Consider the following 26,055-nt stretch of genomic DNA (forward strand, 5'->3'; position numbering starts at 1 on the left):
CGCGTCGATCGTAACCGCGTCGAGCGTTCTCGCGGAGGTTTCGTAATCGTTGTTCCACCCCGCGATGAGTTAGCGTTAGATTAGCAAAAGCGCTTCATTGTCAGCGTGTGGGTAGTTTCATTCATTCGTCCACCCACACGGGAACGGCATTATTTAGAAGCTTTCAAAGGTTATCCGCGTGCGCGTGCGCGTGCGCTTGGACGCGAGGTTCTCCGTGCGAACCCCGGAAAAGAATCGCCTATTAATTTCGCGTGGGCGTACTGCGTACTTTGCCCGCGCGGATAAAATCTGAAAAAAGGGTGGATCTCCCGCTGTTCGCATCGAAGGGGCGCAGCGTCGATCGGGAAGGCCGCTCGCTCCCTCTCCCCCTCGACTCCCCCTTGCCTCCACCCTGCCTTCCCCCTGGTGGCCCCGTTCGCATGATTTCGGGCCAATTAGGACCGGCGTCGAAGCCATTAATTCTTTTTGGTAATTTGTCTGCGGCCGGAATTGATTTAAGGCCGACGCGTGGATCGAGGGTAAGACGAATGGTTCCCCGTGTAACACGAAAAGAGATGACGTGTCAATTAAGCTACCCTACAATCCGCCCGGAAAGTTATACGCGGAGGCCACGGTGCGTGGAAAGATAAATCACGGGTGAATCTCTCCGCCGATCGTGCTCGATCGGACGATTATTTATATCCGTCGTTCGCGAATCGACGGTTCGTGTGCCGTTATCCGACGACTCGTTCAAAGAGCGTAACGCGACGTATCGTCGTTACGTTTCTCGACGCGTCCCTCCACGGCTCGTCGGAAGAATTTCTATTCGTTTACCTGGGACCCTCGTCGCGATCCTGCGATACCGTCGAGAAAATTCTCGGCGTCGCGACGAACTCGGTTTTCGCGGGGTCTCGTATACCTGCGCGTCACCCGGCGCCGCTTCTCGGAAATTCCATCGGTTTTCCTCGAAGCTCGCTCGTAGAACGCGGTCGAGAGTTTCCAGGTTCGTCGTGGACGCCTCGCGTCGCGCTTCGGGGCCCGATTACGAACCAACGACACCTCGCGATCGCGACGTCGCGTAAGCCGAGCGGCTGGCCGAAGACAACGGCATGCGAGAACAGAGAGAAACCCCGTAGCAAATTATGCAGATCCGACGTTATTTGCATTTCGTTAGCATACACACCGGTCGTTGCACGGGTCGGGCCTACGGTATGGACTTTCATCTATTTACCATAAAAAAGTGTACGGTATCCGATCCCGATGGATCCTGTGGTCGGTCTCACGCCGCCTCGCCCTGTCCCGATCCGTCGATCGATCTCACGGCACTTTACCCCGATCGATTCGCGCGGGGGACTTTTCCGCATTAATGCCGATTTCACGGCGCTCCGTTTCTGCGTCGCGTATCCGGACACGAAGTGGGACAATCGATCTGTCATGATCGCATGCCCCCTGCTCCCTACCGTGCCCGCAACGAGATTACGAAGCTGTTCGCGCGTCGAACCAAACGGATAACAACCGTGTCGCGAGCCCCAACAGAGCTTTGTCCCTCGTTTTACTCGGAACTATCCTCCGAATTGGAAATCCAAGCTTCCAAGGTGCCCGCGTATTTACGGCTACCGAACATCGAACGCGTCCTTTCGACCTACGGGAGCTCGAAATCTTCGACTTCGATCTCGTTCGCGTCTTTAAAATCGGTAACCGGTTACCGAGTTTACTCCGTGGTCGGAAAAGAACTCGGGGTTTACGCGATTCGAGGAACGATTCGTTCGAAAATGAGAATTACGAAATTTCGAGGCCGGGAGATTCTCGATTTTAACGTTCGAATAATTAAATTTCGTACCGTAAAGTCGATTTTCACCGTAAACGAATCGTTCTCTGTTCTCTCGGGTTGAAAATTCTTCGATACGGTAAGTTATCCCGGAGGAACGTTGTCTCGTCGGAGAACGTATCCCGGGAGAACGGAGCAGGGTGGTTATCGTTTGAAATTTCGCGAATCGAGCAACATAACGCGGCAATTACGCGAACGCGGAACCCTTCCGTAAAAGGGAAAACGCGCGTTAAGGAATCATGTCCATTCTCAAGGTCGACCGGTATCCTACCGGCCCCTGCCGTAGACTGCATAACGCGTTTCTATTACGCGGTCAATTGCAGCGATTGTTGCGTGTCCCTCGCAATCAGCGCTACGGCCTGCACGCGTGCTTTCTCTTTCTCTAACCCCCATATTTCTCCGCTTTCCCCTTCCACGCTTTCTTTTTGTTTCGCTCGTTCGCTTTTCGAACCTTTGATTTTCCATGGTGTTCGATATCGTAGAAATCGTCGAGGGACGGTTCGCGACTATTGGCACGAGCGAACGGAACACGGTGTACATTCTTTGGAAAAGTACAGGGAATACGTAAAATAAACGTTCGGTTTTCGAGAAAAAATACGCTAGATTTTTTCCCTAAATCCTCGCGCGAAGAAAATGTTACTCGTGGCTTTGGATCTTTTCGGCGAGTTCAACGACGCGTTTCGGTTTTGCGTTTTCTTTTTGGAAAACGTACGAAACGATTCTTTCCATCGTCGCGTTTAGAAAGATGTCAATGTCGGGTTATCGAAGACGGAACGATTCAACGAGATATTCGAAAGTAAAGCGCGTTTCAAGTTGGGCAAGATCGCCGGAAAGATTGTAAACGGTAAGTTATCGAACGTACGCGTCGAAGATTTACGATCGTTTAACTTGCGTCGTATTGCGTTTCTGCGGGTCGGTTCATAGAGAATAGGATTAATTTAACGCGATTAGATACCAAACGACCGATGTCGTAACGTAACTTTTATCGAATGGCGCGTCGCGAGCGAACCGAGTTCGTGAAAAATCGCGCGTCATAGATCGCCGTCGTCGTGGCTGGCAAATTGCGCGAGCACGATTGACGTTTAATGGATGTCAAAATAACAATCGTCGAGATTAGACAATACTCTCGGTGAACGAGGACTCTGCACGGAAACCTATAATTCGAACGAAACGAGACGAGCGATAAATCACATCCCGATTGTAGTTTTACGTTTGGCGGTGTGGCTCGCGTCGAACCTACCTACTTGTTGAACCAAAATGAATTGCATCCTCCCGCGTGTAGCGTAAATCAAACCGTTTCGACGTTTCGGCTTCGAAGCCGGGTATTTTTCACATTCGAAAACAAAGGGGCTATTAAGGTGGTTCATCCGCGCGAACAAAGGTCGTAGCTTGCCCCCAAAAATTGTACGCGTCCTGGGAACACAGTATCGTCGTAGAAATCCACGAGTTCTCCGATATTTGTAAAATTCGAGGCACCCTCTCGAGTTTGCTGCAAAGTACGGCAAATATTCGTACCTCGAAGTACGGGACGCGTTCGCGAAACGGGGTTCCTGGATGACGCAACGTCGAAACCGACCGAAAACGGGTCACGTTGCACAATGAAGCGGAGAAGATCCCAAATTTAGCAATCCAAGCGCGTCCGCGGCATCGGGCTCTCTCGAGACTCGATCCGGTCACCAGAACACAAAGGCGCCTTTCCTGGCCGATTGCGCCACGCGACAAATAGCGTAATCATGGTGATTAACGAGAAAACCGTGTCTCCGGTGTCTTCGTGCTACCATCGGGAACTGACAGCCACGTGCGCGGCTTGTATCGTGACGAGCGGACAATGCGCGGATCGATATGCGGAGCAGCGATTTAAATACAACGCGGCGCCGATCTCCGGTTCGCGTACCCTTCGCTTTCTTCAGCGACCGGCGAAACTATGGCGCGAGCGTCGCGATCGCTCGACAGCTGTCGAGGGTGAACGTGACTGGCGATGATCCGACGTTAAGCATTTAGGAATGGTTTAACGATGCCGATCATTGAATCGACCTCGAACCGGCAGCGGCGCGATCGACGACCTTGACAAAAGGCAACGAGGCAGATGGCCAGCATGGCGAGCCGTAGCGAGGCGAAGAGAGTCGAGGTGAGGCGAAGCGAGGCGGGGCGAGGCGAGGCGACGCGAGGCGAGGCGAGGCGACGCCATGGAACGAACGTCTCGGGCGTCTCGGCGTTGCAGAACGCCGCTGGTATGTGCACTCGCGCGTGTGCGACCGAACTTACGAGGCTCGTTTCTTCCGAACTGGCCGAGAACAAGGAGAACGTCCGACGCGTGGGTGTACCGGGTCGAGCGTTCAGAAAACTTTCTACGAAAAGTTAAACGGGTATCGATCATTGTTTCGCTCCGATCGGTTTTTTTTTTTTTTCTTTCTGACTTCCCCTCCTCGACCTCCCGTTGCCCCCGGTCGAAAGGCGAGAACAAGCGCTTTTAAAGCACTTTACGGCGGATATCAAAAGTCCATTACCGAACCGAGAGAGCGCGGTTTTAATCCATATGTATTTTCGAAAGTTCGGAACCCCGGTATCGACGATTTTCTGCGTTACATTTGTAAACGACACTGGCCGACGCGTAAAACTACACGAAGCCGTGGTTGTACACGCGCTGCGTTATGTAAGTATACTCGTAAACATGTAATAAATGCAAGGGAATGCGACGTTTTAGTCACATTTTATGGGACGAGAACACGCGTGGGTGAGGAAGGCGAGAGAACTTGGGGACGATTTTTATGGTATCGAGAGTGTACCTCTCTCTGTGGCGGGACACCGATGTCCACGATAAACTTTCGTGTGTATCTGCCGAGACGGTAATCCGTTATCATCGAGTTTCGTTTTATGGGCATCGTCCGACTCCGGGGTTTCGTCGTCGGAGAAACGTTCGGTACGCTCGACCTTCCACGAGATTAATTTCGAGCGAGGCTCGTTGGGTAACGTGGATTTTTAGAAATATCGCTCGACGTAACGGTAGCTCCCGTGACGACAGGTTCGTCAGAAATTTCGGTCCCTGGACGAATCGTTGCCCTTTGCTCGTCGATGTACGTATTAGCATCCTTATCGAAGAAACTCGAAACGGAAAGTTTTACTATCGCGACGGGTCCCTGGGCGAGGCATTCTAATTGCGAAGCAGAAATCTCTCGGGGACACCGTAGCTGCGCGCTAATGTAAATTCGTCAGAGAGCCACTTCATCTTCGTCGCGGGAATCCGATGTGATTAACGATAACGTTCGATTTGACGGAAAAAGAAATGTATCGCGTCGCGTACGCGATACGCCAGGAATTTTTATACGCCCCGCCCGTGCCTTTGGTACCGGGTTTCGCCATTAAGCGAGTTTTGCTCTTATTTATCATCTTCAATTTCACATTCCGGGATATGCAAATGAGACGTGGGTTGCCCGGCGAAACAAACGCTACACGAAAAGAAATTCCCGGGCGTCCTTTTTTCTCGCCCTCCCTTTTAACAAATCCACTACACCTACTGCGCGATTCGAGACTTTGCGGCGATAAATTGCTTTCACTCGCACACGCGGCGACTACGGACGAGCACCGCTCTTTTGAAAATAATAAACCAAAGGCGACCGCGAACCAACTCCGCAACACGAGCGCACGCGCGCCCGCGCGCCCGCCTCTCGAAATCGAATCGAATCGAACCGAACCGTTCGTGCTCCAGTTAATACGGTCTGGACCGGATCGATCGTTTTAAAGGGAATCGATCTTGTCATCGAGCGACGGACGAGTCCCTCGAAACGAGAAAAACCCCGGTCCGGACAACGGCTAACAACGCGTTAATTACCTTCTAGCTCGGCCGCGCAAATTTCGTCTCGTGCCTATCGCGACAAACCAGAAAACAACATCGCGAACAAGAGAGGCGACGGAGGGAGGACGGAAAGCGAGGTATACAGGGAATAAAGAAACACAGAGAGGAGGATAATAGACATAGATTATAGCGGCTGGTGGGAGCTGCACGGGGCCGCGGGGGGCGGGGGGCGGGGGGGAACGAAAGAAGCGGGGTAGAGCGGTCGTTTGCCTTGGATCGCCTTCGAACCGGAGAGTCCGAGCTCGATCCCGAGAGCCCGAGCGCGAACCCCGAGCTCGATCCCGATTCCGATCCCGCCTGATTTCCGCCGCGTGCATTCCATCTTGTAGGTTCGGTCGGCTTCGGGCGTCCTCGCGTCCCGCCGGTCGGGCTCGGGAGCGCTCGGCCGCGCGGCTCGGCCACGCCGTCGTGGAACTTCGGCTACAGTCGTGTGTCAGCGCTCGCGCGGAGTGGATCGCGGATCGCGTCTCGTTCCAAACTCGGAACGGATAGAATGACGACGGTGTCCTTTCTGGCCGTGTCACGAGACGCTAAGAAGGACGCTGGTTCGCGCATCGACGGTTCGTCTGCCTCCGCGGCCATGTCATCGCGGTGAATACGCTCGCGTTGTCCGGCCGTTCGTCTCTGTCGAGGGAGAATCTCGCACGTGGCTACGGCGGGGGCAGGATTGTTCTCAGCCGGCGCGTTAACGTGCTGTGCGTGGTAACAGTGGATGTGCTCGTTCGGTCTCTTTCCCTCTCGACGTCACCGGCCAGTTTCTCCCTCTTCGATTCTGTGTGCCCTGTGCCGGACTTCGACCGGTCCGTCATCCTGGATAACGCTCGTCCTCCGTGGTCCCGGGTCCGCGTAGCAACCGCAACGCAACCTAGACGCTGCCCCCCGACGCCGAATCAACAGGTGGGAATCTGCGAACTAACAGGTACCTATGCGTTTCGATTTTTCCGTTTGCCCGGTCCGCGGCAGCTGTCAGCTCGCTGCCAGGTGGCGCAAAACATCGCCCCTCGAATTCCTCGGACTCGCGAGCCCAAGACGCTTCGGGCTACCCGCACGCACAGAATTCTCTCGCGATTCTCGCGGATCCGACCCGCAGCGTTGCGCGTTGTTCGCGCACCTGCTCTCGACCCTCGTTCTCGTCGCGTCTCGTTGCACCGCGCGCGGGCGCTCGCTCGCTCGCCCCAGCGCGCCTTCTCCTTTTTCCTTTCGAAAGCGCGAATCGGAGTCGACTCCACGTGCGAACGAAAATACGCTCGTTGCGTAACGGACGAACGCGATCCTTGCGTCGAACGCCTCGTTTCAACGGAATCGAACGGATTCCATTAGATCGGCGAGCACGAATCGCGTTGCTCGAAAACGTTTGCGGCGTTGTTCGTACCGGGGCAGGTTCAAACGCGAAATGGACGATCGAACGTTCCACTCGACTCGTGTTTACGCGTTCGCTCGCTCGGTCGGACGCGCGCGCGCGCGAGAAGCGGCTTCGTGAATTTTAACGGGTCGCGTTTCTTTTGCACGAGCAAGCTCGAGATAACGATCCTCGCCGGATCCTCCGGTATATCGTGCGCTCTTGGAGCGCGATTCAACAGCCACACCGGTACCGAGAACCAGCTCGCAACGGGATATCGCTGCACGAGGTGCGCGCATCCCCGATTGTATGTACTCACCATTAACAGCACGCTAAACATTCTCAGGGAATTTTTCTCACGTACGGACCTCGACCATTTCCCGGCTGGCGCTACTTTCCCTCGTTTCTCTCGTAATTGTTTCTTAATGATAATTTTGACAGGAAAACTTCTTCGGTTACTTTAATTGTAGCGTTGTTGCGATTTTTCACATATCGCGCGAACTCGCAACTGCGACGTTGGTATCGGGTAACGTCCTTCCGGGCGTTCGCGGTACAATGTAGATATCGCGAGAAATAGTTGGAAAATTCGACGCGTCTCGGGTAAATTGATCGTTAGATTTTGAAGAACGAACGAGGAAGTATCGGATCGTATTAATTTACCGATGCTTCGAGTAACCGGGAAGATCGAAATACGTTCTTTTAATTAACCTTTGTATTCCGTAACGCAACAGGAATTCATCTTAAATAGGAAATACCGATACAGTCTACCGATTCCACCAGACGTTGTTACGTCGTCGAGGAAGTTTTGCATCATCTTCGCGCAGAACATACTTTTCCTACGAGCAGCTTGTCCCACGTCTGCGACAACATCTCGATTCGTCGTACCGCGATCGCGCCGCCAGCACGAAAGTTAACGATCTCGCGTTTCTTACCAAAGTTATCGGTGGTTACGCGCATTGTTCTCGGTCTCTTTCTCTTTCTCTCGAGAAAATCAACTTTAAACTTTGCGTATAATCGGTGCAAATAACGCTGTTTCTTCTTTTCGTCGAGCAAGACCGAGAAAAGGAAATACCGAATCCGGTAAAATTGTTCCCAATTCGGCGATCGATATCTGGGAATCGTAAGGTCCTTTGGTTCCGAGATCGTGGGATGGATCGGTTTTTCGATGAAAAATTCACGAGTCGTCGATATCGTTAGCGCGCGCGTGCGCAACTCGGCCTTGACATCGACTCGATGTATCGCGACGAGTGCCTTGACCTTTTCGTCGATAAATCCGTGGGTTGGTTCTTCTTCGCGTCGAAGGTCTCGAGGCTGTGCTTCCTTTTCCAGCCTTTCGACACGATCGTTTTTCGAACGAACCGCCTCGAGCTACGCGGAGAGCCGAGGGAACGAGCGCGCGACGTGCAACGCTCGGGATTAGCGCCCCGGTGTTTTTCATACGATCGGACGCGCCGGCCACGAGAAATCGAATAATTAAACCGATTCAATACGCCATTGTGAGCTAATGGCAAAAGTATAATAGAATTAGTCCGACGCGGTTGAATGGCAAATATCCGTGTAGTTCCGTCGACCTTGAAGTCGATGCCACGGACGGTAGAATGGAGTGAAAAATTGCTACCGCGGCGAGGTACCAGCAGGCAGCACCAGCACCAGCAACGGCAACGGCAGCAGCACCACCAGCAGGTATATCGAGGATCACAAAACTCGCCTACGATTGTGCTCGTTTCCCTCGGTCGTTCGCGCATGCGATCGAAGGCCCGTCTCATGAATGAATCATGACTACCTTTAAGAACCAGAGGATCCTGCCGTATGAGGAACCTTCACGTGCCGGCCATCGATACAGGTAGCCTGCCTGCACTTGTTAATTATGGGCTCGTGCAAAACTTGCAGCCGCGTATCCCTTGGCTACCTAGACGTCCGAGCGCAACGCTTGTTAAAATACCATTAACCGATACATATAGTATATCGATCGAATCGAAACGAACAACCGTCCTCGACTCGTCGCGTTTGCCACTTTGAACTCACGGTCCGCGTTTCGAGTACACGAACCGGGTCCAACGAGTCGTTTCGTACAGGGCTACTCGAAAAGAATAGGCAACGTGCGTCCAATCGAGGAAAAAGACTCGGTGTAACCGCTTTTCTTGCGCAAATAATCGCTAATTACTCCGACGGGTTCGATTCGTCTACCCACCGTTTATCGAAGAGTTTTTGCTCTTATTTTACGAGCGTTGCGAATCGTGCGTCGGAATCATCTCGCCGCAACCGAGTAAAAGTACCGGCTGCAACTCGAGCGACGATTTTTAGATCGAAAGAGAATTTACGCGGGCCGTTACCGCAATTATGGATGTTCTGGAAAGCGACGAAAGTAGGGTAACGAAATCGATCTGTTCGTCCGCGGTTTGCGCAAACGTTCGTCCCGATAAAATCGGAATTTTAAACGGTCGACGGTTCGCGAATTGCTCCGATCGCTGGTTGTTGACGCGCGTTCGTCGACCAACGATTGGTAATTCAAACACGCGTCCTCGTGCAAATCTCTTTGTTGCCACGATGCTCGTCGGTAAATATTTGTAGCGATGGCGGCGTATCGTTACGCGTTCGTTGTGTACATACAACGCGTACTATCTAAGCCCTATCGTGTTACACGAAGCATTCGGGTTGCTGGAAATTGGAGCCGAGCGGAGCTAGTTTTCACGCGGACGGGCAAAATTTGCATCCGGCTGAAAGTTTCGAGCAACGAGTGCAACCCGTGCAACATTCGATCCGTTGCTCGACCAGTGAGAATCGGAATTCGTATCGCGAAGCGAAACAATTCGCGATATACGAATTGAACGCCGCGCTCGGTGCTCCATTCGAGTACGGGAAAGTACGGTGCTCGGTTTTCAAATCGAAACGATACGTACCGATTAGCGACAAAAAGGATCGCAACTTTCTCCTTTTCCAAACCAGAGACGTTCGTTCGGTCTCGATGATTTCTAACTAAACGTATATTCCGACACTTGGCTCGGTTTACTCGTTCGCGGTGACGCGGAGTTACCCGGGAATCAGCGGTGCGCTCGAAATCGTACCGTTCGAGTGCTCTTCGCGAGGAACTATCTTCTCAAGGACTCGACGCGTCGCGTTCGAAAGACGAACCGAGTACGACGTACCGCGTAAACATTACACGCGATCGTCCCGTGTCCGCGCGGCGTCCTTATCGTCGAAACATTTGGGTCGCAACGCGGAAGCACGGTTTTTTCTTACAACGGATCGCGTTTCAGGTGGCCGAGGCTCGTCAATGAACCGAGCACGTAGTTTTCCGAGAAACGGCGACGTACGCGATGATTCGATAAATCCACAGTCGAGCCGTGGAATGCTCTCGAAATTCAAGCCGAGGTAAACGCGTTTCATCGAATCGTACCGTACGCCCGAGTGTGCGCGAAGACTCGAGAAGAAGAAGCGTTCCTCGCTCGTTCGAGGAGCTCGGTGCTCTCGGAGTGCTCGGGGAGCAGTTTGAAAAAATTCGAGCAGCTCGGTCGCGCTTCTGTTCGACTCGTCTGAGCACTCGGCTCGATTTCGAGTACTCGATTCGTTGGTTCGGTTCTTTTTCTACCGAGTACTCGCTCGCCTAGCTCCGGTCTAAAGACTCGTTTCGAACGCGCATCGTTCAATTCACGACGCTGGAATTCCATTGGATTTCGTTGCCGCTCGAAGCTGGAACAAATACGATTCGCGAGCGGATGCGACGCCGAACATAAATTGTAATTATTAATGCGTCAAAGCGCGGTTGCGCAACCCCTACGCCTTTCACTTTCTATATTAGATAAATCTCGATTGCACGAATTTGCTCCCTGGACGTTAAACAACAGTTTAGATACAAATTACGATACCGCGAGATTTAATACGATTGCGACATTATGTGTTTCTTCTTTTAACGCTGGAAGCCCGATTGCGCAATTCGCAGCGGCCTGGTAGCTCGGGCGGTACCAAAGAATCGTAATCGTGTCGTTGTTTTTTTTTCCCAACGTTTTTCCCGATCCTGATGCAATTGATACCTTCGATGAACGATCGTCGAGGTTTCCACGGCGCCGGTAACGGTCGTTTCGTCGCGCGAATATGCATACTCGACCGTGCACGCTCGATCGGCTTTCGAGATCATTACCGTTGATTAATTTTCATTTTCTTCCGCGTAACGAGACGTTCCCTCGCAAAGTCAATACTCGAACACCTGTTTTTAACGTACTCGCGTCGCATACGTGATTCAACGACCCGAGGATACACCGGCTCCGCGATACTTGTTGAATTTACGCACTTGTTGCGCGACGGAACCTCGTCTCTCGAGACGTTGCCGCGATCCAACGTCGATGGAAACAAATACCGTGCAATCGACGCGTTTTTCGTGGGGTTCGGTAACGCGACGTCCGAGTAGGATCCGGCCGAGTTTTCCCGTGGAAAAGTCGCGGTGAAAAGGATTCTACGGGATCTCGATGTGGGCGAAAGAAAGGCGTTTCGCGGGAGCGAGCATAGGTGAAACGCCATTATCGCGAAAAGAGCACGTATATTGCTCAAGAGTGTTGCGCGGGAGGTCTCTCTCGCGGGTTATGCGAGCCTCGACGGTAGTTGCTCGGTAAATATAGGTTTCTGGCTCTGTCGGTTGCACCTCTGCTCGCCGATCGCCGCTGGAACGAAGATCCAGTTTGACCGGAACGCGTTCTAGTTTCCTCGCAAAGTTGGGCTAGAGACGCATTCCGGGTCGTTGAGCGCGAAATCGCGAACGATATTCGGCGTTTCGGTTCGCGTTCAAAGCCGCCATCGCGTCGTTCGTTGGTCGGTTCGCGAACCGGAGGTACGGCTCGCGCCTATGCGGCGAATTCGTATCGGTACGAAACACGAGGGGAATATACGGCGTGACGAATGGCCGGGTCGTTAGTGACTCGCTAATCTAGGAGCTACTATACGAGGGCACGGATTTTTCCATTACGGGGAAAAATAGCTAGCCTCGGAGTGCATTTCCGAGGGAGATTTTTAACGCCGCGTTACAGTTACATAGTACATTACCTGCACGAGGAAGCGGAGTAATTAGAGTTTAGTTTGCATCGCGCCGCGAGAGCCGGGTGTCGTAAGAATCGGCGGGTGTGCGTATTAGCCACGCTTCTGATGTATCGCTCGAAATAATTGGAGGATCTCGTGCATCCGAAATTAACGAAGTATCGCGTATTCCAGGGAACGCGAAACGATTATTAATTTCTATCCGCTTCCGAGATTCTCACCGTTGCGCGCTTCCCCCCTTTTGTTTTTTCGCGAAATTTTACTCGGTGCGTCGTGAAACCCGACGCGAAACAATTCTAGAAAAAAAAAGAAAAAAAAACGGCTAAGGGTATTCGTTCGGTCGAGTTCGAGCGCAAAGTTGTCGGTACGCTTGCAGTAATCGCTCGGTCGATCGTCGGACGTACAAATTGGGATCGTTCGTAGAATGAATTCGAGGAAAGTGGATCGAACGAAAAGGTTTCGCTCCGTGTTCAGTACTCGCGAAAATGTCCGACAGCTGGTTTCGCTGGGTGACCCGGCAATTATCTCGACGAGGCAGCTTGCGCTCGGCTCGCGAGCAATTCGATGGTAAAGAGCCGTTTAACGAAAAATATTGTTCCCGGCCCGACCGTTGAAGATCTCGCGATGCGAAACCGCTGAACGACGATAATCTGGAACGGGCGATCTGCGATTTACTCGGTCGACGACGGTCCCGGGGCTTGCGTATCTCGAAGCATCTTGAGCATTTCTCCGGCCGTTTCTCTATCCGGTCGGCCTCCTACCGTTTCGCGCGTCTGGGCCGGTTGTGTTGTACGTACGGCGGATGCTCGCCGGACGACGAAACCGGATGTCCTTCGCTCGGAGAAAAGGAGAGATTAAACGGGGAGTAATGTAGGATAACGAAGGGCCAGGAGGGGGCGAGCCGCGAATACCGCGGCAAGGAAGGAAAAGATCGGCCAATAAGTCTCGCATTAATAATCCTGTTGGCGGGCAATAGCCGTCGAAGCGCCGAGTTTCCAGACCGGGTAGCTATAATCGGAGCGTAATCTTGAGAAATCGGCGGACGCGCGGCACGCCGAGGAGGGAGACGGAAACAGTGAGAGAGAGAGACGAACGGGGATTATCAGCCCCGAAAGACCCATCGGTCGCGGGTTTCGATATTACGAGTTCATCGTTGTCGCGCACCGGCCACGACGTCCAGCGATAAACGGTCCGGTAAATGTCGGGAATGCGTTAATACCGGGTCCGCTAGCACCGATTAACGGCCAAGATATTCTTTCGTGCTGGCATCGAGGCGCCGTAACCTACTTCGTTCCTACCCGTGAGCGAGCCGGGGGAGTCTGGAATTGATTTCGAAACGAATCGAGCCGAACGTTCGAACGCAGCTGTGGATTTTTCTCGAGACGTTACGGAAATTCCGCGGAGAGCGATTTCAATCGACAACGCTCGGAAAAGACGAACGTCGAGCGTACAACGCGGGGAAAATTTACCATCGATATTTTATTTCTCCTCGTTTTTTTTCACTCGCATCCAGAGCGAGCACCGATGGACCTGTACAGAGACGAATCGGCGCGCGTGCTCGGAGAATAGTCGGAGGTTCGCTCGCGGGTTCGGTCGACCATCTTTCTCGCGAGGAAGACGAGCGAGAGAGACGTTAAACGTCCGTGGGTAAACCTCCGCACGTACACTTTAAGGAACTCGTACACGCAGAGGTTTACAGCTAGTTCTCCCCGCGGGTACGATCGTCCAACTCGCGAGTTTTTTTCGCGAGCGGTCGATAAACCCCCCTCGTATACCCCGAGCGTGCGCGGGCCGCTTTCCAAGAATTTTTACAGCCGTCGACTCCTTTCTCCCCCGTGAATATTAATTGGACGGATCGCGCAGGTTAGCCGCGTTATCGGAACGAACCTTGAAACGTTCACTCGCACGCGCCGCGACTAAATTTAGTGCGCGCGGTTGTTTCTGCCCGGTCGCCCTCGGCGAAGGGAACGGCCGCGGTTCACATTTTATTCGGTGCACCGGGACTACGCGATCGGGAAATCGGGCTCGATGTGGCGACGATCTACGACGCACCGATATTCGATCGAGTCGAGAACCGGCTCGCTCGGGGTAAAATAGAAAGAGAGAGAGTTTGCTCGCGCGGTGCCTTTTGCCCGAGCCGCCGATTCGTGTCACGGTGCGCGAGTCATTTGCGACAATGAGCGATCCTGCAAATGTCGATGACACGCCGCGCGGAGCGGTCCCGGTCATTGTGCAAGCGGATAGGCCCGAGACGACCCTTGGGGAAATTGCGACGACTGCGATCTTCGTGAACGTTGAAACTCCGAAAAGTATTCGAAATCGTCGAGTGTCGATCGATCCGGTTCGGTAAAGGCAAGTTTGCCGCGGCGTTCGAATTTCGAATACGCGAACAGCCCTACCCGTGCATTCGTTGCGAACGACCGAGCGCGAAAAAATGTCACCCGGAGCGAACCCGAGGACGATAACTTATCTCGGGACGGAATAGTGACAAAGGGAATTATCCGGGGTAACAATGGCGCGAATTTTTCTCGCGGGCCCCGTTAAATATTGTCCTTTCCATACCCAATACGTTATCCGCTCATTTCCATATGATAGGTCGGTGATAAGGTTTGAGAACGTTCTCGGCGCGTTCAGCGCGAGAATCGAGTCCGGTTCCTTTCTTTCGCGTTTGTTTCGCGCTCGAGCAAACGCGACCGGCGTCGCGGCAGAAAATCAAACTTTATCGCGGCGAACGATCGCGAAAAATGATGGGAGTCCTTGGCTGAAATCAGGCCGCGCGCATTGCCGCTTACGGAATCCCAATGGCGATTCTACGCAATCGGCGAGCTTTTCGAGCCGATACGGCCGATAATTCAGCTCGTATAGCAACCGCGAATCGGTCCCGAGTACCGCGGAAGGAATTCCACGCGCGAGTGGTAAAACAGCCTCGCAACGATACGTCGCGGTCGTCTTTATTTACAATTCAAAGATCCCTGTGCAACGCGCGCGACCGATTACACCGCGATTACGGTAAAGCGTTACTTCGAAGACGATAACGGGTGTACCGTTAGCACCGCGGCTCGGTTTTCTCTTTCCCTTTTGATTTTTCAGCGACGTTCCCGCCGATTATCCGCGCCGGAACTCGATTATCCTCCGCTCGCGTCCGACGTGCGACCGCGTCGAGGTTCATTCATTAGCGCGTCCGAGTGTGCAGCGTTTCTTGCGCGACGAGGATCCCCGAGGATCCCTTGCCTCTCTTCTCGAGATAACGGTCGCGCGGAATGACGATCGAAAATCATTACTTATTCGTAACAGGTCGTTACCGCGCGCCAGATACCGCGTGCTCGCTTTCTCGAACAGAACGGCGCTAATCGTTATCGCTCGTTATCGGATCGTCGAGCGAGGCAAATTTTCAACCGGCGACGATACGCGGGATAAGGTTCCCGCTATTCGCGATACGCCTCGAAACCGTCACCTCGCCGCGCCGTTTCGGTCTTTATCCGAGCGGTGCTCCTCGATCCGACTCGATTTTCTCTCGCGCGATTCGATTGGCTCCCTGGCGGAGCTCTATACGCGAGCGACGATGCGTGGAGACCGCTGCGCCGATTCCTGATACCCGAACCGCGTATAATGCCATTATTACTTTAATTGGTAATTACTCGAGTATGCGACCGGAGGAGGATGCGTCCGGGCGTGTTGTTCCACGCGCAAACGGACGCCGAGGAACGATAACGGTTGCCTCGTGGACAGTTTCGATTCGTTCCGGTCCTTTCTCGATACGCGAGGTCGTATTTATTTATTTTCTTCTTTTCTCAGTCTTCGAACGGACCGACGTTCTTCGCTATCCTTGGCCGGGCAACGGGTCCTGTACGAATTGCGCAATTCGTACAAAGTGCTTGCTCGTGATTCACTCAAAATACGATCGCGTTACACCTCCGTTCGGACAATTCGATCCGTTCGGTCCGTAACAAAGATACGTCTTTTGTATTATATATAGATAAACAAAATTCTCTTAAACGCGACACCTTTGTATTTACGCGAACTTCTCGTCGCTCTTTCTTCTTCTCCTCTCTTATCTTTCACTTGCTCTTTGTTCTTTCGTTGCGTTCTTATTGTATCGTCTTCGAGGTTGGGTTACCAACAGCGTACGTCTGTACCTCGTCTGTATCGATACACTCAATTTCAGGTCTGTGCGTTCACTTTTTTTTTCTTTTATTTTCCTTCTCCCCTTCTTCTCTACGTACCGTATCGCAACTCGTTCCCTTTCAACGTACGCAATCCCGGTGCAATAAAGACGCATCGTTATTATTGTTATTCTTCTTCCAGAGCGATCGATAAAATTACCGTTCCTACGAAAGACGTTCGATTCGTAGAGGAATCGCGCACGATGGAAAGTCGTAATTTACGAACGGGGGTGTCGGGGAAAGTCGTGAGTCGGGTTCGTACGTTAGCGCGTTCCCGGGAAACGACAAAAAATGTATCTTTCGCTCTACGCGCGGATAATCGCGTCTCGGAGGAGCTTAACGACCTCGGAGATATCAGTCAAGGTCGGAAACACGCGCGAAAGCGATCTTAATGGGCACATCTCGTCGACGGGATTGGAAATTGAAAGTTTCGGTACTTTTAAGATCCGCTTCGTTACGTATGCACGGTCTTGAACGACAATAAATTCTTGAACTCGGTCTACGAGCGGCTGTCAGCCCGCGGAGCAAAAGTATAACGTTCCATTTAAGAACCGTATAAATTAAGATATCGAACGAATCTCGAATAAATTAATCGAATACGTTGGGTACTTATCGAATAAATTAAGATATAAAGATATCGGACGAAGACAATGCCTTATCGACGAAACTATCGTATCCGAGACAACGAGACTCGAGACTCGTAGGACCGGGAACGTTTACGAAATTAATGCACGTTTTCGAATAATTGCTCTCGCGGCTCGAACGTTTCGTCGAATATTTTTAACGCTAGTCAACGTTCGTTCATTTTTCAACGTCGACGCTGTTTATTCGACGAAGAAGATCGACGCGACAAACAAAAACTCTCCTTTCTATCGTGGCTTCGTGGATCGTTGCTCCCTCGCGTCGAACGCGTTCGAGTCTTTTCGTTTGCCTTTTTTTATTTCTTTTCCTTTATCGACGAAAGAACATCGGAATTCTCGAGAAAGCTCGTGTACATTCATTAAACGATTGTGTAAAATCCCGTCGGTGGTTTCTTCGGGAAGATATTTGTCACGCTTCATCTCACTTCGGTGATCGCTCGAGTTTCCTTGGAATTCGTCGTAATTACCGAAGCGAGAGACACGCGTTTGTTTTGCCTGAAAATTCTTCCAACGAAGCGAGTCCATCGATTTCGCGATTCCCCGCTGGAAAATTCGTCCGCGAGCACTCGTCGAAGCTTCTCCCCCATCGGCGCGTACTTTGCCTCTTCGTCGTGCTTTCCAGATTACGATGTTTGCTCGTCAATATCTGCGCGCATAACCGGCAACGGCAATAAGATACTACAATTAAGAAAAGCGCGAGGGTAATGTTTCCTGTCTGTATTCCGTGGAATTGCGCAAACTCGAGCTCACTTGCGACAGACACAATTCCTTGAATGTCAGGCTGAACGTTGCACGATCGGAATAGCGCGCCGTAATAATCTGAGAACACCGTGGCGAGAAATCCACGGTAAATTTAGCTCGTCGGTGACGTATCACGGTCGCGAATGCTTTTGTCGTCGATTCGCTGAAACGGGCGTTTTCGTGCTCGACCATCTTGGTATTCGCTACGTCTCTTTAGAATTCCGTTTTGAAGTGTCGTACGTTCCGAGATAGTCGAACGATCGTTTACCGAAGTAACTGCCACGCCGAGCGAGGTATTCGAGACTCTGAAACATTTTTAACCCTTCGGTTTCGAGGCTCTTGGCAGGAGTCAATATTTGAATTCATCGATAAAGAAATTCCTCAGCTTCTTCCCTCGGAACAATTCTAAAAAAAATCGAACGAAAATTTTTATTCCGTAAAAGTACTTTTTGCGTCGATCCTCCGTTTCGAGACCGAGAGGATCGAGTTTTATCTCGATCACCTACGAGTTAAACGGAGCAAACGAGGCGAGTCGTAGGAGCGGAGGTCGGATAATCGATGATCGGATCTTTGATCGGTATTCACCAACGCGACGGAATTCCGGGGAAACGGTTACCAGGATGTTCGAAGGAAAGTCGAAATACGTAAAACGTTTCGTCGAGAGCCTCGATCCTTTGTCCCTGACCAGGTCCAATTACCCCACATGCGAACCGGAGTCTGCCTCGAATCCACAATAATGGATCGGAGCACGCCGTGGGACGTCGCTAATTTTCGGTCGCGTTTGTTTGCGTTGGATCTCGTTCCGGCATTGTGCCTCGTAATGAAAGGACGCGGGGTTCGAGGGGCTGCACGACCGAATTCTCCGCACAGGGAAGCCAAGAGAACGAACGTCCATGAGAAATATTTCCAATGGACCACTGGGACCCCGGATACCCGAGCGGGAGGCTCATTGTTGCGGTGTCGCAGGTACTCGACCGATTGTTGACTCAGGGTCCCGAAAGCAGCGCAAATAAAGGGAGCCGTGGAATCGAGAGTCCGGTCGTTCCTCGGTGTCTCTGTTTCTGCTCGGTCTGGGTGTTTCAGCGCCGCGATTTCGACGCGAGCAAACACGCACCGGTTGTTATCGCGACTTTGCACGGCTCGAGTTTTTTTTCTCTCGGAACTAGATTTACCTTGGCAATTATTCGCGACATTTACGACGAACGAGCCGTCGATGTTACGATCGAACCGGTACGATCGCTGGAGAAATTCAAAGTTCGCGGGGGCTCGATGTTTCGCTAATTGGCGCGCGTAGTTAACTGCGAAGGAATCTCGCCCGTCGTACGATTCGATCGATTCCAATAAGGGAGGAATCGATGCACGCGACTATCGATGATTTTCAATAAAAACGAACGATCCATGTTCCTCGTATCAGCGATACGTAATTAAGCTCCAGGAGAAAGGTCGAGCCGTGGAGTCGTTGCTCCCGAAAATCGATGTCTCTCGAAGAACGCGATACGTATCTCTACGCGTATTTCGATGCAGAGGAATGCCAAACGGTCGACGCGTTCTCGCGAGCTCTAGCTCGAAAATGTAGATATTTACCGTATCGTAACGACGCTACGAAAAATCGAGCGCGATACTTGGAGCGAGATTCTCCCATTGGTTACCGGGAGCAGGGAAATTACGCAGGTTTCCCGAGCCCTCGATCCTCGAGCTCGCAGAGGCGCGCGAACATCGCGCGCGAGGTATTTTTGAACGGGATCTCGCTGAGAGCTGCCGGTCGGCCCGGTGTAAAAGGAAAAGGGGGAAAGAGCGACTGGAAAGGAAAAGAATTTGCCGGCCGGTACGAATTTGGCGATCGAACGTGTCGCGGTTGCCAAAGCGATTCGACCAGTTGCGCGAAGATTTCCAGCACCGGCACAATGGTTGCTTTCCTTTGAAACGCTCGAACCGGCCTTTTTCTTTCTTTTTTCTCGGCTGGTCTACGAACAATCTCGGACGTCACCTTCCGTGTAAACTTTTGCGTCTCCGTGATTCATGGATGGGAAGTCGTAGTCGGATCCTCGGCGAATCGAGAACGAATCGTTCCGTGGGAACCCGATGCGGAGCGAGCCGAGAGACTCGCGCGCGTACTTCGCGTTTCGAAAGAACGAGGAACGTCCAACTTGGTTTCGCGTCGGCATCGCTTTTAGGAGCTCTCGTTTTTCTTCCTACATTCGTACGTCGACCCATGATCTACCCTCGGTAGACACACTTGCGTATTTACACGTATTTGCGATCCACAGCCGAAAGAATTCCGTTAGATGCTCCCTCATCGGAAGGTGTTTCTCTTTCCCTCGTCGCTCGTATCGAGAAGTTTTTCCACTCGAGTTGCGCTCATCCTGTACAATTCGCGGCAAGGTAAAGTCTTTCCGAGACACGGGTTACTCACCTCGATACTTGAGGACGTCTTTGTTCGCACCGTGGCGCGAAAAGTAAGAATATTCGCGAGTTGCTCGGTGTACTCGTTATCCTGCAGCATCGCTGGCGACGAGAAGGGTTCGTTTCTCGCGAGCGCTTTTAAAGTTCGAAGTCGTCGGTAACCGTCGCGGCGTTCGACGCGTTAATTGGTTAGCTAACCCAGACCCGCGATCGGTCGCGTCCACGTTAACCCGGTCGCGAGACGCTCGCGAGGAAAGAAAGACGCGCGACTTGGAACAGCTGATGCGGCCTCGGAACGGATTCGCTCGATTCTCGTTACATCGGGCGACGTTGCTTAACGGTACGCTTAGAGAATCGGCGAAGCGTGCTCGTCCCGTCTTGACACAATCGGGTCGTCCCACCGAAGAGAGAAAGAGAGAAAGAGATAAAGAGAGAGAGGTCGTTCGTGTTCGTCCGTGGCGTCGCGCGGATATCTCGCATCCGGCGCTCCGGTGGCGAGGATTTCACGAGGCTGGCGTCTCTACGAGGGCCGCTCCTTCGCGGCAGCTCCGTTTTTCGCGTCTCCGTGAAATTGTATCGCGATACGGGCTGTCGGGTCGCGTTACGCCGGCACCGAGATACACGCGAGCGTCCGCTGTTCGATACGCGAGCCCGAGAAACGCTTTTATCCGAGTTGTTCGCGCCGCACGCATCGCGCTCCTCGTTGCGAGCGCCGCGGAGATACGACTGCATTCCACGCGACGCGACGCGACGCGACGCGACAACCGAGGGACGCGGTTTTACTTTACGCCCGTCGTAAACGAGAAATTCGTATCGACGCGTAATGGACGAGAATATTGGGATCGTGCCGGTTGTTGTTTTCTTTTTGCTTTTTTCTTTCTCACCGAGTCGCGACGCGACGTTTCGTCTCGTTCGCCTCGATAAGCTTTTCCGTACCGTTCGCCGAACGACGGGCCGATGGATCGACTCGACGACGGTCGATCGCGCGGAAAAGGCGAGCAGCGAGTTTTTCCCTTATCGCGGGGCAATGCGTTCGCTCGACGAGCGAACCGATCGAGCGGAAGCCTCGCCGCGATCCGGCGAAACGATTTAAATTGCGCGCGCTCCGAAGAACGATAACGAAGCATCGCGCGGAACTCGTTACCGCCCGTAAAATTGTAACTTTCTATTCGATCGAGCCACTTAGCTTTCGGTTTTCTCGGACGGGTTGCTCGTCGTTAATCGATAACTCTTAATGGGACGACGGTAGAAGAACGCGAATGGAAGACAAAATAGAAGCGAACGAAGCACGGGGTGGTGTATAAATCGTGGCGGTGGAAAAAAAACTGGTCGAAACGCGGAACGGAAAAAAGTCGATGCCGTTGATTGGCGAGTTCTCTCGATCGACTCTCGTCGTTTCTTCCCGATCGTCAAAATCGATCGTTTTCCCACCGACGGTTTTCCAAATCCGGAATTTCCATTTTTTCGCAAAACGTGGTATCTCTCGTCGCGAGAAAGTTCCGCGCTTTCTATCCGTTTTCGAGCGTACCGATCGCCCCGCGAACTCCGTCTTGCACGTTCGAGTCTATACGAAATTGTACAACGCGCGCGTACCACGCAAAACTTGGCGCGAATCGTATCGGAAACGGGGTTTCATAACCCTTTCCCATTGTCTCCTGGACGCGGATCGGGGTAAAAGGGGGAGTGATCGATGCCCATCGCGGTTTAATTAGCATCGATCGAACGACGGCCATTAGGGAGCGTTATGTAAACGATCGCGGCGTTCGGATCGATGTCTCGTTGCGAGCCGATAAATTTCGCCGTTTGCTTTGAAGTTTCGAAGCCCGTATCGTAATCGATGTAATACGCTCTCCGTAGCGGGTATCGATCCGTCTCCTCGCGAGAGGGCTACGGGTCTCTCGGATCGGCGATCGCCGAGTGGCAAAATCCAATCGGTGTGTCGTAGCCAGCCGATAGAAAGTCGCAAAAAAACAAAAAAAAACAAACACCATTCGTCCCGTTTCCAATACGTTTCAACGTCCAGCGGGACGTCGACTCTGTCGTTTGTTTCTTGCAAAATTTCTTCCTCTTACGCGAGTATTACGAAAAAGCGTATTAATTACGACCGCTAATTCGATATCTTTACGGTCGAATAAAAGAAACACGTTTTTGCGCACGAGATCGTAAAATAGCGGGGCAAGTCGTATCGCGCGGTCGATATTTCTCCATGGGTCGTTTAATGTCTCGAATTGGTTTTTCTCCAACGAACGAACGAACGTCGAGAAGCCCGGAGAGACCCGATTCTCGAAAGAATGGAACAGTCGCGATAAATCGAACTCCGATTGGAAAATTTCTACGTTCTGCCGGAACGAACGGTTACGCAACGGGCGAATATAAACGTTGACGTTACCGGAACGCGGTATTCGATGGTTCGACGTTATTGTCGCGTCCAACGCGCGAGCGAGAACGAGCGGGCGACAGTTTACCCCCGAGACTGAGCAACGAACGTGCGAGTCTCGACTTTGATCGATCGCATTGCTCTATTCGGAGCATCGGGATTTTGAAATACGCGACGCGGTGTCTCGTTGGACTTTTCGGGGGGTTTCCTTTCATCGGTCGGGGTCCGGGGGAGTATCTTTATTATTCCCGGAGCGCGACACCGTAATGGCGTAACTTTCTCCCGCTAGGACTTACCCTCGCCGGTGTCTCGCTCGCGCGCGCGTGTCCGCGCGATCGCGTTCGATTATACCGGGACTGACATTTGGAATGCTAATGTCGATTAGCGGAATCGATAGCTATCGAGGACCGCGTGCGGGAGTACCGGCTGCTCGAGTACCCACGCACTTGATTGTGCCGAGTCCCCGCGCCGGTCTATGCGTAACGAGACGTAACCTTTCCTTTTGCACGTTCCGCGATTCGCGGCGTGTCTGTTCCAGCCGCGTTTCTTTAGCTTCCCGGGGAACGCGCGACGCGATTCGCCGATCGAAACGAATATCCTCCGACCGAGGGTGTAAATCTTGCCGAATACGGCGACCTCCACTCACCGATTTGGAACCGGCGGAGTTCGAAGCGTCGATTAAACCTTCGGCCGCGAGTTTCGACAAGCGGAGAACAGTCGTCGATTCAGACATCGCGTGGACATACTGTCGAGGAACAATTCTCGACAGTTCTCGAAGAAAGAGTACGGTCGATTTTTCATCGACGATTCGAACGACGTCGATACAGAGATCGCGTGGACAAACTGTCGGGGAATAATTCTCCACAGTTGTCGAAGAAAGAGTACGGTTGATTTTCCATCGACGATTCGAACGACGCCGATTCGGAGCCGCGAGGGATACGGTATCGCGGAACTCGATCCCGTATTTAGCGGTAGAAAAGAATCGGCGAACGAACGGTGTCCACGCGAGGTAACTCGAAACTCGATTCGCCGTCAAGTTTCGTCCAGCCGACCACCGCGAGTTTCGACGATCGAAAAGCCGCCGCTTCGCGCGGGGAACAATTCGGTTGTCGAGTTTCCGTGGCACGTTATCGGGGAAGGGGATCGTTGCTCCCGGTCGTGTAATCGTGCAAGGATAAACGTGGAAACTCGCGCTTTGAATTTATATCGGGCTTTACGGTACTGCGTACATTGTCCGCGAACGGAGTCGTACGACGCCGATGCGGGGAGTCGTCGAGATCTCGGTGTACGTTCGTCGTATGTATGTCAAAGGATATGAAAACTCGACGGTGTGTGTACGTTCTCGCGGTACGGAGTTCCTAAACGCGTAGCTGCTACCTCCGCTGTAAAGTGTTACAGCGTCCCATTAAACGGATAGGTTTTTATTAAACGATTTATCTCATCGATGTTATCGGTGCGAAACGATGCCGTTATCCAGCATCTTACGCAACGACGGAGTCCTTCGTGGGATTGGAATTCCACGGGATTTCGTATCTCCCGCGTGGAAAGAAAGTGCGCGTTCGCGCTCGCGCGGCTAGAATTGATATCGGTCTTTTCGGTCCGTAATGGTCGCGGCAAGGGACGTCGTTGAACCGGTGGGAATGAATCGATTTCGTCGGGATCGCTCCCCTAAAATATAACCCGCGCGGAACATCACGGTCGTAAGCCCGTGCACGAAATTGCACGTCTCGCGTTAATTCCGCCGATTTCGCGGCTTCGAAATCCTTCGACCGGGGCGCTCGTTTCGGGAAACTGGCCTACGAAGCCGAGCGGGGAGGGGCACTCCGAGAAACGTCCATTGTCGAGCTCGGTCTCCCGTGGCGAGTATCGATCACGCGCGTCCATTAAGTTTTCAAACAAAGCACCGTTTCTAATGGATCTCCGCCGAGGAGCGAATTAATCGAGAGGCGCTGAAAGCCACTCGCGCAACTCGGCTCGCCGAAAAAGGAGTCCGCGTTATTATTCTCGCGATCAGCGCGTCGGACACGTGCACCGGGAGAGAGATCTCGCGTACCGGGTATTAATATTGTACAACACCTACACGGTGCGCCTCTTAATGGGATTTACGTTTACCGCCTCTGGTGTCGTAACAGTTCAGGGCCTTGACGCCCGAGCGAGCCTCGAAATTAATTTGTAACCGGAAAACGTAGGCACGTCCGATACCACCGGCCCCCGGGGGGCTGGCTCTCCCGCTCGCGCGAACGCGAACGCGCGCGCCAACCTTACGAGGGAGTGCGATTCTAATCCATTCTTTATTCCAGCCTCTGGCTAATATATTGTGCCGCGATCGGATATAATGGGCCATTGTTCCAGAGAGGCCTGTATTTATTCGGAACCTTCGGGCGTCTCGTTAGACGACTAATTGAAACGATACATTTTTGTCACGGTGTCGTTTCAGCTACGATACCACCGATCGATGCGCGTTATCGCCGCTGCGGGAGGATTCCCGGATACGCGAGAAAATCGGTAGCCGAAATGGACCGGAGAACGACCGTCGAGGATCGGCGTCCTTCGCGTTAGCGATTCCAATACTCCACCATTTGCGATCGACGCGTAAACGAACCTCTCTACCGGTCTTTCGAACGTAACGTTCAAACGCGTTATTCACGAGCCGCGTGGAACGACACGGAGAGACAAGGTGCGCCTCGATATTGTCGTAAAATCGAAGAAACGTGGTAGACGGTTATTACGGGCTGTTTGCTCTCCGATGATACTCTTCGTAGCGTAGAAAAGAACATCGAACGGTGCTCTCCTGCCGTGCTACGACGACTCGTGGTTGAGAAGGACGAGTATTTCTCGGGAGAAATTGAAAGAAGGGTGGAGAAATTTTCATTCGGTGGGTCTGTTGGATCCATGGACTCTCGCGTAGAATTTCGGGTGTCGTATCAATTCTCGAAGATGTTAAATCGTTGACGGTCTCTCCAGTTCGGTCGCGAGAGCCCGAGTTTTCCGCGTCGGATCCCACGGACTCGTGCATCGGGTCAAGCTCGTAAACGAGACGATGAAAAGACCACGTACGAGGAAACCGATCCGCTAAAAGTCCGTTGGTGTCGGTGAAAAATGGTCTCGGTAACCTAAAGAGCAACGGGTCGGTGGAAAGTCGGGCTCCGGTGTCCCCGTTGCGATAATTATGGGGCGGGTGTTCTATCTCGGCGCGCGCGCGTTCGAGCGCATTTGTGCCCACGCGTTCGCGGCCGGCGAGTAACGAGCCGCGTGAATCATTTTCCATCGCGCACGACTTCGGTATTTCCCTATCGGCGTGTCCCGACGTACGTGAAATATCGAGGCAATAACACACCGGGGCCCGATAAGACGTCCTAACGGTGCGAAATCTTTCCGGGCGTGCGCAGTGACGGGTCGCGGAAGAGCCATAAAATGATCGGTGGCCACAAAGCGGTGATGCACGGCCGGCGGGTACCCAGCGCGAGGATTTCTCACGTTACACCGCAACACCGTATTTTCCGCGTGGCCGATGTTCTCGTTTCCTCGACCGCTCGAGGACGCAGGGATGCATCTGGCGCGCCGAGCGGACGATTTATCTCCGCGCGAGTGGTTGGAAAGAAGAGGGGAGACGGACCACGCGGGAAACGTCGCGTTCACCGGGAGGAGCAGATACGCGCGTAATCTCTATCGTTCGCGTATACGCGCGTGGTTATCCACGTAACCC

The 26,055-nt window shown here is 52.7% G+C and overlaps 1 protein-coding gene across 1 annotated transcript in view; it reads left to right on the forward strand.

Annotated features, from left to right (window-relative positions):
- Window positions 1–6,479: 6,479 nt before the first annotated feature.
- Shrm (shroom) overlaps window positions 6,480–26,055 on the forward strand; it is a 156,034-nt gene continuing 136,458 nt past the window's right edge. Inside the window, exon 1 of the mRNA XM_076313542.1 lies at window positions 6,480–6,579. The gene's annotated coding sequence lies outside the window, so the exon portion shown is untranslated. The remainder of the gene's footprint in view (window positions 6,580–26,055) is intronic.

This window comes from Ptiloglossa arizonensis, chromosome 6, assembly GCF_051014685.1.
Source record: "Ptiloglossa arizonensis isolate GNS036 chromosome 6, iyPtiAriz1_principal, whole genome shotgun sequence".
NCBI lineage: Eukaryota > Metazoa > Arthropoda > Insecta > Hymenoptera > Colletidae > Ptiloglossa > Ptiloglossa arizonensis.